We start from the raw sequence: 13,301 nt of genomic DNA, 5'->3' as shown, positions 1-13,301 counted from the left end.
AAGCGCCAGATAAGGACCATAAGGAGTGTATTGAACTCCACATTATCACTGGCCTCTTGCAGACTCTAACGATACTTCTCTGCGAACGTTGTTTTATGAAGTCATGGCTATAGTCAACAGTCGCCCACTTACTGTGGACAACCTGTACAACCCTGATAGTATGGAACCACTCACACCCAATCATCTACTTACAATGAAGTCCAACATGGCTCTACCTCCACCAGGGAAGTTTGTCAGGACCTTTATGGACAAAGGAGATGGCGCAGAGTACAGTATCTGGCAGAACAATTTTGGAGTCGCTGGAAAAGGGAGTATCTCCACAACATTATTGCGAGACAGCGTTGGCACACGCAGAAGAGAAATTTACAAGTGGGAGATACTGTATAGTGATGGTTGTGGATGACTTGTTACCCAGATGTGAATGGAAACTTGGACGGATTTTAGAGACTGTCACTGATGAAGATGGACTGGTAAGAAAAGGTAAAATATGTATAGGAGATAAGAGACTTAACAAGAAACTGGAACACCTTGGTAAACTGTCAGTGCTAGAACGTCCAGTGCAGAAGTTAGTCTTGTTAGTAGAAGCTACTTTAGTACAGTTCACTGATGTTTATGGTTTATTTTCCAAATGATACAGTTGTGAAGATTATTTGTGTTTGTGGGTATTGTTTGGAACACACATAATTTTGGTGGGAGTGTAAATAACCCCAGGGTTTGACACATGGGACAAGCTAATTAATGTTACAAAACATATTGAGTTGCGTATTGCATATTTTTATACACGTTTGTATTCTGTATTCATGTATATGCATTTATGCTTATGTAGTTTTATTTCCCATGTTGTTAGTGGAACCCCTTTTTGTGAGGGACTTCCGGTTTTTCGTTTACAAAAACACGTCGCTAAGCTAAGCGGAGAACGTGTTTTTCATTTGCTTTATAATATTTTGTAAATGGTTTAAGCACCCCTCCCTGGTAAAGGCACAAGCTCATACGTTATTTTGGGGTTTTTTTTGTGTGATTAATTTATTTTAAATATATTGTGAACCGTCAGTCAAGTCTTTCAGCCATCAATCCAAAGAGTAATGCTACAGTTAGATTCTTTAACTTCAAAAAATAAGTGACCCACAGAGCAACTTTTGCCCACTATATTCACACTCAACCACATATTTAAAATTTGGATATATAAATATTCATGTTGTACTTTCTTAGCAACTAGGTGCATATCTGAAAGAAATCAAAATGTCTGACATAAGCACTAAAAATTATTTAACCCCTGTATATTTCAAGTCAATATTGCCCATAATATTGCCCATCTGCCATAAAATAATCATATGGTAAATGGACAAAATTTGAAGTTGGTACCTTGAACCAAACTATTTATGTTATCAAACGCACCATGTTTCTTATGGGAAAACCTAGTTCTACAGCTACATTTGGTTTTTGACTTGGATAACAGTGACCTCTAGTGGATTTTAACAGTGTGTATATGTGTGTGTTTGCTTCTGGGTTTTGAATAAGGTACTATACTTATTTGCAGATAGGGCCTTCACGGTCATGAAATTTTAGTTTAGCTAATTAATTGTCATAGAAATAATTGCGATTAACGATTCTTTTTATTACACAGCCCAGAGTTAGCCTAATTATAGTTTAATACTGCATAAATACCTTATGAAGAATCGAATATTGAAACAAATAAAAACTGCATTTCTGTTTGTCTTTTAAGCTTTGTAAACAAAAATTGTAGATGGCAGATATAACCTAAATAAGTTAAATGCCCTGAGATAAACAGTTGGTGTTGTCACTACTCGAGCCATACCACCTACCAGATTTTACCTCATACGCCTGCACAGCATCTTCAACTCACATCCATCACATTACATTTTCTGACACTGCCGATCTATTCTGTCTATTCTATTCTGTCATTTAAAAGCAAACCATATTGTCTACATTTACAGCAATCTATTGTTACGCTCCAGTCTAGGGTTGGAACCTAACAGCATGGAAGGGAAGGAGGGAATGGGAAGGACAAGACACCCAGGGGCTAGGAGAAGGGAACATGGGACACAAAGGGAGTCTTTTTATGGTTTTTAATAGTTTTTCCACAGACAGACACTTTACAAACACTAGGTGTAACACACTTCAGGTGAGACAAAGGCCAAAGAAATAAACAAAAACAATACAGCCCCAATCTAAGCTAAACCTAAGTGAAAGCAAAAGGTGTAAAACGAAACAATGCCTAAGCCTAACTTCCTAACCAAAAAGTAATCCCAACGACATGCAAAAACAAAAAGGCAATCACCCTTACACACGCCGTTTCTGTCGGCGAACCGGAAACCGCTCCGAAGGTGTGGGAGTAAGGTCCAGGTCCAGAAGGCGGAGTCGAAGGAGAGGCTGACGAAGGCGACTGGGCAGGACGTCCAGAGAACCTGTAGGGCAGGGTTCTTCAACTCTGGACCTCGATTCCAAATCCAGGCTGTGTTTTCAGTTCTCCCAGGTAGTTGTTTAATAATTACTGATTCTGATTGGTCAGAGGCTTCACACCTGACTGACAGGTAAAGGAAGGCTGGAAAACCAGCAGTGCTCGGACTTCGAGGACCGTGAGTTGAATAACCCTGCTGTAGGGCATCCTCCTGAACTTACGGCACATACCCGAAATTTACAGCACGTAACACCCCCCCCACACAAGAATGAACCCCCAGCAGGAGTTCACACAATTACTAATATTAAAAGACAAATAGGAGTGTTATACATAACAGCCAAAACAGGATCACAGAAAAGAAAAGAAAATTAAAATAACCAAAATTACAAGGAGTTTCACGCCATAATTGAATTGAGATCGTTTCTGAGGGTTAACCCGATACGGGTGCTGCTTAATGGGAGGGTGAGCACCAACATCTATGTCGTGCTGACCAACAGGGGTGCGTGAAGGGGTGTCCGAAAATAGGGATTGAACACATCTCACCAGGGAAGAAATGTCGGCTTGGGTGGACTGGGGCAGATGGTTGAGTCGGGCTGAAAGGTACTGCAGAGCTTCTGAGTTAGGGAGACCAGCACAGGGCAAACAATTTCTTCCAAGATGCAAGTCATTAGTCTCTGCCGAATAACTTAACAGATACAATTCCAATAGGAGTGGGAGGCTGAGCGGAAACGAGCAAGGGGCGAGGTACTGAACGATCGAGGTAGGGCTTGTTCACGTCTTTCGTCTGCGATCTGGGGTTGCTAACACATAATTGGTGGGACTAAGTTTTTTTCTGGATCACATAAGGAAAAGTAGGCGTCTACCTCATTTTCCCGAAACACAGGAACAAGACCAATGTGTTGACTAACATCAAAGCTCGACTTATCAATTTCTGGGGAGACAGGCGAGCTCAAGGGAGACCGGGGCCTAGGCCTAGGAGCGTCTGGGGCATCAGCTTGGTCTAGGGTGGGGCAGCCGGATTGAGGAGTCGTACCTGGCGTGGGTACCTTAGGCGGAAGAGGCACCGGCTTACTTTCATCCATGCTCAACTGCCACAACTCTACTTCTTTCTCAGCCTCAACTTCCACAGCCTGGAGACGGAGTAGCTGAGCCTGGTGCTCCTGTCTCTTGATCTCAACTTCGAGCTCCCTTAGCTTAATCGTAAGCATCAGGTCCTCCCTGGTTGAGCAAGGATTTCCAAGATCCATGCGGTGTTGAACCCCTAGATCGTCGCTGCTGGCCTCCACTGCAGAAGACAACCGAACTGGGGTAGCAGCAACACTCGGGGACCCACCCAACTCAGGCAGAATACCTTGCCGAATCAACTCATCAAGCAGGGTTTGTTTAATAATCCGCTTGAAAGCCTCAGCGGGAACAAAAACATTAAAGAACTCTCCAATTTGCAGCAGATCGTCCTTACGGCACACATCGAATTGTTCGAGTGTGGGGTACAAGGTAAAAGCGATGAGGTCGAACTGGGCTATCACTAATACTACACCACTACAATACATACGTAACACTAGCTATCTATCTATCCATCCATCCATCCTTTATTTTACCAGGAAGGTTCCATTGAGATACAATATCTCTTCTTCCAGGAAGTGACAATCCACTTCAAAGCTATAAGGCAAAGGGATTTATTGGGGAAACTGAACACACCAGGTAAACTACAAAACAAAAGGACCATGTGGGGTTAAAAGCAAATGGAGAAAACATCCATCCATCCATCCATCCATTAACTTCCGCTTATCCGAGGTCGGGTCGCGGGGGCAGTAGCCTCAGCAGGGAAACCCAGACTTCCCTCTCCCCAGCCACTTCCTCCAGCTCCTCTGGGGGAATCCCGAGGCGTTCCCAGGCCAGCCGAGAGACATAGTCCCTCCAGCGTGTCCTGGGTCTTCCCCGGGGCCTCCTCCCAGTGGGACATGCCCGGAACACCTCACCAGGGAGGCGTCCAGGAGGCATCCTAAGCAGATGCCCGAGCCACCTCATCTGGCTCCTCTCAATGCGGAGGAGCAGCGACTCTACTCTGAGTCTCTCCCGAATGACTGAGCTCCTCACCCTATCTCTAAGGGAGAGCCCAGCCACCCTGCGGAGAAAACTCATTTCAGCCGCTTGCACTCGCGATCTCGTTCTTTCGGTCACTACCCAAAGCTCGTGACCATAGGTGAGGGTAGGAACGTAGATCGACTGGTAAATCGAGAGCTTTGCCTTTTGGATCAGCTCCTTCTTCACCACGACAGACCGATGCAGCGCCCGCATCACTGCTGACGCCGCACCGATCCGCCTGTCGATCTCCCGCTCCATCCTTCCCTCACTCGTGAACAAGACCCCGAGATACTTAAACTCCTCCACTTGGGGAAGGACCTCCTCCCTGACCCGGAGAGAGCACTCCACCCTTTTCCGGCTGAGGACCATGGTCTCGGATTTGGAGGTGCTGATTTTCATTCCAGCCGCTTCACACTCGGCTGCGAACCACTCCAGTGAGAGCCGAAGGTCGCGGTCTGATGAAGCCAACAGAACCACATCATCTGCAAAAAGCAGAGACCCAATCCTGAGGTCACCAAACCGGACACTCTCAACGCCCCGGCTGCGCCTAGAAATTCTGTCCATAAAAGTTATGAACAGAATCGGTGATAAAGGGCAGCCCTGGCGTAGTCCAACCCTCACCGGGAACTAGTCCGACTTACTGCCGGCAATGCGGACCAAGCTCTGACACCGGTTGTACAGGGACTGAACAGCCCTTATAAGGCAGCCCGGCACCCCATACTCCCGGAGAACTCCCCACAGGACTCCCCGAGGGACGCGGTCGAATGCCTTCTCCAAGTCCACAAAGCACATGTAGACTGGTTGGGCAAACTCCCACGCACCCTCAAGGACTCTGCGGAGAGTATAGAGCTGGTCCACTGTTCCACGGCCAGGCCGAAAACCACACTGCTCCTCCTGAATCCGAGGTTCGACTATCCGACGGACCCTCCTCTCCAGCACCCCCGAATAGACCTTACCAGGGAGGCTGAGGAGTGTGATCCCCCTATAGTTGGAACACACCCTCCGGTCCCCTTTCTTGAAGAGGGGGACCACCACCCCGGTCTGCCAATCCAGAGGCACCGCCCCCGATGTCCACGCGATGCCGCAGATGCGTGTCAACCAAGACAGCCCCGCAACATCCAGAGCCTTGAGGAACTCCGGGCGGATCTCATCCACCCCCGGGGCCCGGCCACCGAGGAGCTTTTTAACCACCTCAGCGACCTCTGCCCCAGAGATAGGCGAGTCCAACCCCAAGCCCCCAGACTCTGCTTCCTCATTGGAAGGCGTGTCGGTGGGATTGAGGAGGTCTTCGAAGTATTCCTTCCACCGACCCACAACATCCCGAGCTGAGGTCAGCAGTGCACCATCCCCACCATAAATAGTGTTGATGCTGCACCGCTTTCCCGCCCTGAGACGCCGGATGGTGGACCAGAATCTCCTCTAAGCCGTACGGAAGTCGTTCTCCATGGCCTCGCCAAACTCCTCACATACCCGAGTTTTTGCCTCAGCAACCGCCGAAGCCGCTTTCCGCTTGGCCAGCCGGTACTCATCAGCTGCTTCCAGAGTCCCACAGGCCAAAAAGGCCCGATAGGACGCCTTCTTCAGCTTGACGGCATCCCTCACCGCCGGTGTCCACCAGCGGGTTCGGGGATTGCCGGCGCGACAAGCACCTACCACCTTACGGCCACAGCTCCGGTCAGCCGCCTCGACAATGGAGGCGCGGAACATGACCCATTCGGACTCAATGTCCCCCGCCTCCCCCGGGACATGGGCGAAGTTCTGCCGGAGGTAGGAGTTGAAACTCCCCCTGACAGGGGATTCCGCCAGACGTTCCCAGCAGACCCGCACTATACGCTTCGGTCTGCCAGGTCTGACCGGCTTCCTCCCCCACCAGCGGAGCCAACCCACCACCAGGTGGTGATCGGTTGACAGCTCCGCCCCTCTCTTCACCCGAGTGTCCAATACATGCGGCCGCGTTCGATCATCGAACTGCGGCCTAGGGTGTCCTGGTGCCAAGTGCACATATGGACACCCTTATGCTTGAACATGGTGTTCATTATGGACAATCCGTGACGGGCACAGAAGTCCAATAATAAAACACCACTCGGGTTCAGATCGGGGGGGCCGTTCCTCCCAATCACGCCACTCCAGGTCTCACTGTCATTGCCCACATGGGCATTGAAGTCCCCCAGCAGAACAAGAGAGTCCCCGGGGGGAGCGCTCTCCAACACCCCTTCCAAGGACTCCAAAAAGGGTGGGTATTCTGAACCCGTTTGGCGCATAAGCGCAAACAACAGTCAGGACCCGTCCCCCCACTCGAAGGCGAAGGGAGGCTACCCTCTTGTCTACTGCGGTAAACCCCAATGTACAGGTGCCCAGCCAGGGAGCAATAAGTATGCCCACCCCAGCTCGGCGCCTCTCCCCGTGAGCAACTCCAGAGTGGAAGAGGGTCCAACCCCCTTCGAGGAGACTGGTTCCAGAGCCCAAGCCGTGCGTCGAGGCGAGCCCAACTATATCTAGTCGGAACCTCGCAGCCTCGCGCACCAGCTCAGGCTCCTTCCCCACCAGAGAGGTGACAAAGTTATTTCTGCAGAAATGTGTAAAAAAACTCGTAGGCATTTGAATTTAAAAGTGTTTTATTTGTCGGTTTGTGTTATTGTTTAGTATTACTTTATTATGTTAATATAAAAATATAGGCCTATATACTTGTGATAATTTGTTTTTAAAATAATTGCAAGCATATTGTGCACAAGTGTAAGTGACTGAACCATATAGGTATAATAACAATAATAATAATAATAGCATTAGCACGAATAAAATATTTATTACAGGACATATGCCTTGTTTAAGTATGATTTGTTTTTACATTGTTGATTGCATTCAGTTTAGTCTTTGTAGCAATTTCGCTGGAGAAATAGGACACATTTTCACTTTTATTTTAATACAAGAAAAGACATGTGCGACCAATTAGACCAGGGGTGGCCAATCTTATCCGCAAAGGGCTGCTGTGTATGCGGGTTTTCGCTGCAACTCCCTGATTACTAATTAGAGGACTGAGTGGCTGAAGAGTCCTCACACCTGAGTTTGAACAGCTGACCTACAGGTTATCCCAAAAACCTGCATACACACCGGCCCTTTGCAGATAAGATTGGCCACCCCTGAATTAGACCCTTGAAATGAACATGACAAAGTAATAATACTGTAAGCAGTCACATACAATAAGCTCAAATAAATATGTACAAACAGTTGTATAAACACCAAATGCAATAAGTGCGTTATTTTATTGATTAATATATATAAATTTAATAACTTACTGCTTTCATAAATCGGCAATAGATGCATTTATTTTACCCTATTCATAAACGTAACTGTATTTCCGCAATAAACGCCGCAATGCCTTTTGGGATCAGTTCGCAAACCATTCGTTTGATTCACCGACCGAGTGTCCGAAAACCCGTAAATTCCGATTCGTTCATCGAACAAGTTCTTTTGAGTCACCGAGTGTCCGAAAACCCGTAAGTTCGATTCGTTCATTGAACAGGCTCTCGGGTTTTTTGGAGCGAGTTAGAGACCAGGTACTCGGCCGTTTGGGTGTTCTCTGCACTAGACGGAAGTCTACGAACGCAAAAGTGACGAATGTAAGTGTATTAGGATAAATTCACAGATGATTACGTCACCCACGTGATATGGAATTAATCCTTTTACTATAATATTAAGTTATAATTATGGATTAATTCTGATCGCGTGTGGATCGCGTGTCATCCTGAAATTTGGATCAATCGTCCATGATTCACCCCAAATGTCACTACACTGCACTGTGGTGTTTTTGAACACCGGAATGGATTAATTAGAACAGACACGGGCTGGGAGTTTACTGTCAGCTTCGGAGAGCCTCACAGCCAACTGTGAACAGGCATATCAATGCACATAAAACTGACGAACACCTTCCAGGCTTGAACCACAGGGAACACAGAAGAGACAACTCCGCACAAAAGTTAGTCCATACACTACACTTCCTCCCCTTTTAGATAAACACTTCATATTACCCTTATAACAAAACATTCTTCCCCAATATGCAATACAGATTTTTTTTTTTTTTTTTTTCCAACAGTCCATAGGTGAACATTGGAACACTACAAGTTCAGTCTCTTTGGGGGCATTCTGTTCCTTTCTGAGTAACGCCTTTGGACCTGTGGGGTAACAGGGCTTTTGTCTGGGGCAAAGGTCACGGTCGCAGGCAACCCACTGGTGGTTGCGGTCTGATTGTCATCGAAAGGTGGGTCTGGAGCTGGCTGAGTGTCATTTTTGGGCTGTACATCCAGAATCTGATCCACATGACGTCTCCATGTTTGTTCACCAACATCAACTGTGTATGATAGTGAACCTGCTCTTGTGGCTATTGTACCAGGTGTCCACTTGCCTCCCTGGTAGTCACGTGCCAGGACTTCCTGTCCAACCTCAAAATCCCTTGCAGCCCTGTTTGACATGTGGCTAAATTGTTTATTCTGCACGTCCCTCCGTAGATTTGGTTTCAGGAGATCCATGCGGGACCTAAGGTTTCTGCCAAGCAATAGCATTGCAGGTGTTTGACTTGTTGTTGCATGCACAGAGTTTCTGTAGGCAAAGAGGAAGTTGTCCACTTTGTGCTGGAGAGGGATGTCCTCCCTGTCCATCGCCTTCATGGACTTTTTGAAGGTCTGGACAAACCGTTCAGCTAATCCATTCGTCGCTGGATGGTAAGGTGCTGACTTGAAATGTTTGATGCCATTTTTCTTCATAAATACAGAGAACACCTCTGAAGTGAACTGGGGACCGTTGTCACTCACAATTTGTTCAGGTAAGCCATTTCTGGCAAAGATGGATCTGAGAATACTGATGTGGTTGACTTCATCCGAATCACTTCTGGCCACTTTGAATGGGCGTCAACAGCAATCAGAAACATGGATTTCAAAAATGGTCCAGCAAAGTCAATATGTACCCTTTGCCATGGTGCAGATGGCCATTCCCAGGGGTGGAGGGGTGCTGGAGGTGGTGTGTTTCGAACACTGTGGCAACCCGAGCAGCCTTTGGCAAGATCCTCGATCTGCTTGTCTATACCCGGCCACCAAACATAGCTCCGGGCTAGGCTTTTCATCTTGACTGTGCCAAGGTGCCCTTCATGTAGGGTCTCTAACACCCTGGCTTGTAGTTTTGGGGGAACTACAACTCGGAAGCCGCACAGCACCGTTCCATGACAAATGGAGAGTTGGTCTCGTCTCGCTGAATACTCTGGAAACATGGGGTCACCATGCACTGGCCATCCTCGCATGGTAATTTCATATACCTTTGATAATATCGGATCACTTCTGGTGTATTTTTGTATTTCAGTATTTGTTACAGGCAGCTTGTCCACTACTGTTATATGAAACATCTCCACGGGGTCTGGAGAAGTCGTCTTTTCACTCTCTCTCAAAGGCAGTGGCAGGCGGGACAAGCCATCAGCGTTGCTATGTTGACTGGTTCCCTTGAAGTCAAACTTGTATGAGTGAGCTCCTAAAAAAAGTGCCCATCGCTGCAACCGTGCAGCTGTCATCACTGAGATTCCCTTCTGGGGATTAAAAATCGACACCAGGGGTTGATGGTCAGTCACAATCATAAATGTTTGTCCATATAGGTAATGGTGAAACTTTTTGACACCCCATACTATGCTGAGGGCCTCACGGTCAATTTGAGCATAATTGCGTTCAGCGCTCGTCAGTGACCTTGAGGCAAACGCCACTGGTTGTTCCGATCCATCTTCCATAATGTGTGACAAGACACAGCCAATCCCATATGGGCTAGCGTCACAAGCCAGTCTGATGGGTCTTGATGGGTCGTAGTGAGTGAGTAGTTTATCTGAAGTCATTAGTCTCTTTGTTTCTAGGAATGCCCTGTCACATTCCTTTGACCACTTCCATTGTACTCCAGTTCGCAGCAGTGTGTTAAGTGGGTACAACACAGTGGCTAGGTCTGGGAGAAACTTATGGTAGTAATTCACAAGGCCTAAATAGGACCTGAGCTGTGACACGTTCTCCGGTTTAGGTGCCTGGAGCACTGCTTCGACCTTTTCTTGAGATTTGTGTAAGCCCAGCTTATCAATAACATGTCCACAGTATGAGATTTCACTCTTGAAAAATTCACACTTGCTTCTCTTAGCACGCAGGCCATACTCACTCAGCCTGGTAAGTACCTTATTGAGGTTAGTTAGATGTTCGTCGTCATTTTTGCCGGTCACAATGATATCATCGAGGTAACACTGTGTACCCGGAATATCTTGCAGCACTTGATCCATCGCTCTCTGCCAGAGTGCGGGGGCTGATGCAATGCCAAATACAAGTCTATTGTATTGGAAAAGGCCTTTATGGGTGTTGATGGTGAGAAGTTTTCGGCTTGACTCCTCCACCTCCATTTGCAGGTAAGCTTGTGCTAAGTCAACCTTTGAGAATTTCTCACCACCTGCCAATGTAGCAAAAATGTCCTCAATACGTGGCAGTGGGTACTGCACAGTACGCAGCATAGGATTGATGCTCACTTTGAAATCTCCGCATATACGAACCGATTCAGCCTTTCCCTTCTTAAGCACAGGGACAATAGGCGTTGCCCAATCACTATGTTCCACGTTTGATAGGATACCAGATGCTACCAAACTTTGAAGTTCGGCCTCCACCTTTGGACGCAGTGCGTATGGGAGGGGACGAGCTTTGTGGAATTTAGGCAATGCATTTCCATTCAGCTCGATTTTTGCTTTTATTCCTTTTAGCCTGCCTATGCCCTCTGCAAACACCTTCTCATGGGCATTAAGTAGCTGTGGCAGTTTTTGTGTGGTTCTATAGGGACTGTCGTTTTCTGTTTGCGACCATTTTAAGGCCTTAATGGTGTACCAGTCCAGTTTAATCTTTCTTAGCCACTCACGTCCGAGCAGTGGTGGTCCACCCTTCTCTAGCACATACAGCATCAACTGCAGTGTTTTCCCTTCGTATGTCACTGTCACCTTAAGTTTACCCTTTGGGCACACCTTTTGACCAGTGTAGGTTTTTAGGTGCACAGATGTTTTTAACAATGGTACTGTAGGTTGGGGAGCAGCCTCTTGTAGTCAGCATATGAAATGACTGATAAAGCTGACCCGGTATCTAGCTCCATCTTTAATCTCACACCAGACACATCTGGTGTAACCCAGATAGTTTTTCTATCTTCACTCTCAGTTACACTATGCAACCTTAAACAGCCCAGTCCATTAGTATCAGACTCTGAAGTTGATTCACCTTCATCTTCAGTCACATTATGTATATGTTTGTCCCTGCGTTTTGTTCTTTTATCTTTTTCATGTGCTTGCTTACTGGTGGATTTCTGTTTGCACACCCGCTCAATATGTCCAGGTCTATTACACCTTCTGCAGTTTTTGTCCTTAAACCAGCAATCATTAGCATTGTGTGATGTTTTGCCACACCTGTAGCACTTCTGTTTATATCCTTTGGCATCATTCATTGATATTTTATGTAGCCCATTATCCACAGCCCTTTTTTGTAGCTCCAAGGCATCTTTGGCAGCGGTCTCCATAGACACTGCAGTAGCTAATGCTCTTTCTAGAGTAAGATCCTTTTCTGACAAGAGTCTTTTTTGTGTGCTTCCACAATGCATGCCACAAACCAGTCTGTCACGCAATGCATCAGAAAGTCCTGTTCCAAATTCACAGAACTGACAGTAAAGTCACTAACTCCCAGCCCGTGTCTGTTTGGAAAACTCCAAACCTGCTAAAATATAAAGCAACAACACACAGCAACGTGTTCATGGAGGCAGCCATGTTTGTTCCGAGATGTGGGTAGCTCGAACGGGAGATTGTCGGACGTGATGTCACTCAACTCGGAATTTCCGAGTGTCGAGAGAAAAACGAACGCACCATTACTCTCCTCACCGAGCAGCGGGTGCTGCCGTGGGCTCCCCTCCCGTCCCAAAGCATTCACAGGCGGACAGTCCTCACGCAGCAGCCCCGCCCAGCTGCAGTCAGAGCAGGAAATGTTCACCTTTCCGTGTCCAGACTGCAAATTAATTGCGCATGCGCGAAGCCACCACTGGCTGATCCTGCCCTGGCTTATTGCCAAAAACTCCGCCAAGTATGACAGTTTTTAAGAATAAGTAATTCCGCCAGAGTATCTCTTTGGGGTCACTTTTGCCGGTCCCAAGCCCAGATATAGGAAGAGGGTTGGAATTATGATATAAAAAAACAAGAATCGACAGAAGAAAGTTCATTTGTAGTTCTAAATGTATTTAGGGTGTTTTTTAACCACCTTTTGTCTTTTGACATTATTCCTCTCTCCTACAGCGTCCATTATAATTACATGCACATTATGCAAATTAGGTGATGCCATCATTTAGCGACTTCTAGCGACTTTTGGGACAACCAATAGCGACATTCCTTGCTGAGGAGTTGGCAACAGTGTGTCGCGTTCGCTCCATTGTGGGATAATGGCTGCCTTGACCCCGCTGTTTGTGCGGCGTCGTAGGAACCCAGAGCGGCTATTGCTGGCTCTTGCATCATTTTTAAAACTTGTGTTAAAATATCTAAGTGCTTTGTTTCTTGTCAAACGACGTGCTGTATGTTAATTGGTTTCGCTCGGGACTTGTGCTTGTTTAAACTCAACATTTGCTCTTCTGACTTTCATTCGGGCATGTTTGTACTTGTTTAAGTTCTGCCTGCTCTGGCTTTTCTTTCTTTTAAAATAACGCTAAAGTTTTTCTACTTTAAACATGCTGGCTAAGTATAATGAGTTTAAGTGCTTTCTGCATTTTAAAATACAACGTA

At 46.7% G+C, this 13,301-nt stretch overlaps 1 protein-coding gene across 1 annotated transcript in view; it reads left to right on the top strand.

The window, feature by feature from the left end:
• Positions 1 to 438: 438 nt before the first annotated feature.
• Positions 439 to 13,301, top strand: part of LOC140586940 (uncharacterized) — a 35,764-nt gene continuing 22,901 nt past the window's right edge. Inside the window, exon 1 of the mRNA XM_072708483.1 lies at positions 439 to 480. The gene's annotated coding sequence lies outside the window, so the exon portion shown is untranslated. The remainder of the gene's footprint in view (positions 481 to 13,301) is intronic.

Source organism: Paramormyrops kingsleyae, unplaced genomic scaffold, assembly GCF_048594095.1.
Source record: "Paramormyrops kingsleyae isolate MSU_618 unplaced genomic scaffold, PKINGS_0.4 ups98, whole genome shotgun sequence".
In the NCBI taxonomy this organism is placed as follows: domain Eukaryota; kingdom Metazoa; phylum Chordata; class Actinopteri; order Osteoglossiformes; family Mormyridae; genus Paramormyrops; species Paramormyrops kingsleyae.
The sequence above is the reverse complement of the archived record's forward strand: the minus strand, read 5'-3'. Positions and strand labels throughout refer to the sequence as shown.